Source organism: Gossypium hirsutum, chromosome D02 (genome assembly GCF_007990345.1).
Source record: "Gossypium hirsutum isolate 1008001.06 chromosome D02, Gossypium_hirsutum_v2.1, whole genome shotgun sequence".
Lineage (NCBI taxonomy): Eukaryota > Viridiplantae > Streptophyta > Magnoliopsida > Malvales > Malvaceae > Gossypium > Gossypium hirsutum.
This window is the reverse complement of record NC_053438.1, coordinates 29,001,409-29,005,237: the sequence shown is the minus strand read 5'-3', so window position 1 is coordinate 29,005,237 and position 3,829 is coordinate 29,001,409. Positions and strand designations below refer to the sequence as shown.

General features: G+C 36.9%; 1 non-coding gene across 1 annotated transcript; it reads left to right on the top strand.

Annotated features, from left to right (window-relative positions):
- The first annotated feature begins 1,890 nt into the window (after positions 1–1,890).
- Positions 1,891–1,997, top strand: LOC121215047 (small nucleolar RNA R71). The gene has a single exon (XR_005910783.1). It is a non-coding gene; the product is annotated as a small nucleolar RNA R71 (small nucleolar RNA).
- The last annotated feature ends 1,832 nt before the right edge of the window (positions 1,998–3,829 follow it).

Below are 3,829 nucleotides of genomic sequence, written 5' to 3'. Positions count from 1 at the left end.
TAATTGTTTTAGAACTAAGATAAGTTTCTCTTCTTGCTTAGTGCTCAATTCTGTTGAAACAATCACATATAGAGTAGAAGTGTTACCAAATAAACGCATTTTAAATAAAAAGGTAATACCTTGAGTTCTAATTTAGGTGACTCCTCTATCGATGCTTTTGGTGGATAATAGTCCCTTTTTTCTAACTCCAAAGATTCAAAATGGGATTGCGGATTAAATCCCCTTTGATTAGCTTCTAGCAAAGCTAAGTATTCATCCTCCTCTTCATCATTTGGAGGATCCGATGTCAAAATTCTTTCCAGTGGGTTCTCAACATAGTTGAGTTCCTTCTCTACTATTAAATCCTTTAAATCAGATACTGCAGAGCAATCATCCATTCTGTCAGGAAATCGTATAGACTTAAAGACGTTAAATGTTACCTGATCATCCTGAACAGGCATAGTGAGCTCGCCTTTCTGCACATCAATAAGGGTCCTTCCAGTTGCTAGGAACGGCCTTCCTAGGATGATTGGTACTTCTTTGTCTGCTTCAAAATCTAGAATTACAAAGTCAGCAGGAAAGATAAACTTATCTACACTTACCAATACGTCCTCGATTTTTCCTTTTGGATGTGCTAAGGATCGATCTGCTAGTTGAAACGTAATTGTAGTTGGTCTAACTTCTCCTATCCCTGACTTCCTAAATATTGACATAGGTATCAAGTTGATACTTGCACCTAAGTCACATAATGCCTTACCATAATATGTTGCTCCAATGTTGCACGGTATGGTAAAACATCCAGGATCCTTCAATTTTGGGGGTAGTTTGTCTTGAAGATATGCACTGCATTCATTCGTCAGAGCTACCGTCTCAAATTCTCCAAGTCTTCGTTTCTTAGAAAAGATATCTTTCATGAACTTGACGTAGTTCGACATTTGCTTAATTGTTTCAACCAATGGGATGTTGATGTGAAGTTGCTTGAGTACGTCAAGGAACTTCTTAAATTGAATCTTCTGCTTCTGTTTCTGAAGCCTTTGAGGGTAGGGTGGTGGTGGTTTCATTACTGGGACTGATTCTGGTTGATTCGTCTTTGGCGGTAATTCTGTATCTAACGATATTGTTAGTTGATCAGAATTAGCTGGTCCTAAGGTTACTTTGTCATGTTTTACAGATTTTGGTTCTGGTGAAACTGAAATTTCAACACTTGGTTAAACTTCATCTGAATCTTGAGCGTCAGCTCGCTCCTTTTCAACTTTGACAGTGTTAGGCTCTACTGTCTTTTCGCTCCTAAATGTCAATGCTTTACAATGTTCCTTCCCCAAATTTCTCAGATTCTCCGTGTCACTAGGTAGAGCACCTTATGGTCAGTTCCTGAGTTCAGTAGCAAGCTGGCCCACTTGATTGTCCAAATTCCTTAGAGTGGCGTTGTTTTTCACCATGTATGCCTTCAATAGATTCTCTAAGCCATTGGATGGTTCCACTTGGGTTGGTTTCTGAACTTGTTGGGGAAAACTAGGTGGCGGAGTTAGTCTAGGTTGGGCGTAAGTGTTACTGGTTCCAAACCCTTGGTTACTCCAGGAAAACTTCGGGTGATTTCGCTAAGATGAGTTATAAAAGATGGCAAAACGGTTAAACCCATTAGTGGTAAGATTCTTAAGCATTGGGGATATTGAAGATACCTGAGATACGAGTGAAGTGAAAGCGTCCACTTCATGTATTCCAGCGACTCGTCTTCCTAACGCTGCTCGATTGGTTGGCCATTGATAATTGTTGTTGGTAATCCTCTCAATAATTTCGTAAGCCTCATTATAAGACTTAGAAAGGAGAGCACCATTAGCAGAGGTGTCCACTACCATCCTCGTGTGAGCGTTGAGACCATTATAGAATGTCTCAAGTTGAATGCAATGTGGGATTCCATGATGATGGCACTTTCATAATAACTCTTTGTACCTTTCCCATGCCTTATACAGAGACTCATCATCTATTTGTTGGAAGGTAGTGATCTCATTCCTCAACTTGGCATTCTTGCTCGGAGGGAAATACTTCATAAGGAATCTCTCAACTAACTCTTGCCATGTAGAAATAGAGTTCACTGGCAATGAGTTCAACCAGGCACGAGTTCTATACCCTAGCGAATATGGGAACAGCTTCAATCGTAATACATCTTCGGGTACTCCAACTAACTTGAAAGAATCGCTCACTTCCATAAATAGTCTTAAATGAAGATGAGGATCTTCGGTAGGCATTCCACTGAATTGGCCCACAGTCTGAAGCATTTGGAACATGACTGGCTTCAGCTTGAATTGTTGTACCTCGATTTCGGGTCTCCTAATACCCAGATTAAGATCGTTAAATACTAGCACGGCTTGCTCCGTTTCCTTGATTCATATTCTCAAAGTTTATCTCTTCGGTCCCTCTCTGATTCGCTTGTCTTCTTCATTGTCGAAAGGTTCGTTCTATTTCAGGGTCCATAAGGAGTAAGTCGATAATCTGGTCAATACTCATAAACACCTGAAATAATCACAGAAAGATTAAGTAAAGATTTAAATAGGAAAATAAATAAACCAAAATGTAAAAACAGATTCACAAATAATGGTTTTTTTTAAAACAATCCTCGGCAACGGCGCCAAAAACTTGGAACGACAAAAATGTGCAAGTGTACACAATCACAACAAGTAATAAATTGACAAGTAAATTTTGAGTTATTGTACCCACAGGGACTGTAAAAAAGAATATTTATGAAATTAATGTTAAAACACTTTGGTGATGGAAAATATTTTGGTTTAAAGATGATTAAAAACTAAGTGTTAGAAACTAAGTAAAAAAAATTAAAAATAAAAAGGTTCTTATGCACGATTTCAAATAAGGTTTAATTAAAATGATATAATTGTGTTGGATTAATCACATTCCTTAAATAAGAGTTATTAAACTTATGTTTATACCACTATGAACAAATTCACGGAAACTCAGAAATTTGCTAACTAATGCTCATACATACTTATTAAATTAATCAATCTCTTGAACATTTTTCAATGTCAATCCAAGCGAGTAATCAATCTTCACAAGAATATAAAAGATCAAGTGAGGTAAAAAAGTATTTCTACCTTGAAACAGTTTAATCACAATAATCTTGCAAGTTATGCAAGGAATATGTATCGCTAAATTAACTTCAGCTACCTTAGAAGAATAAACATGCAATGATTAAGTATTGTGTAGACTAATTACAATTTCAATACGATTTAATAATTAATTAATTAGTTATCTAACAATTAATATTGCAAGAATAACTTAGGCATGATTTTACTTAATCAAGCATCTTACCGAGGCCTATAACAGCACAGACACAATTTCAATAATTCAAGTAGACAAAATATAATCAACCCAACATGGATTAAATTCAAGCTAGGTTGATTTAAAATAACCATTTCAATAGCATAAATATTCATAAACATGTTTGTCAAAACAACAACAAAATTTCAAGAGATAGGGAGCAAGAAGCAAATCCGGTGTTTTTTCGTGGCTTGACTGATTTCTCTATGGCTTGACTAATTTCTCCGTTCTTCGTTCTCCATTGTCCTCGGCTATCAAGGTGGCTTATGAAAACTTTAATTGCTGCTAAAAATGGCTGATGAGGACCTATTTCCCAAGAGAAGAAATTGACACTTGAACAAAAGGGAAAATGGGAAGGAAAAGTTGAGAGAAAGTGAGAGAGGAGAAAAAAGAATGAGAGTGTGAGAGATGAGTTGAATGATCAGCAAGGGGTGGCTTTTATAGTTGATTGTGGCTGCTAAAAATAGAAAATTTCATCAGCCAAAGAGACCCCCCTTGGCTAGCCACACACATGGCAAAA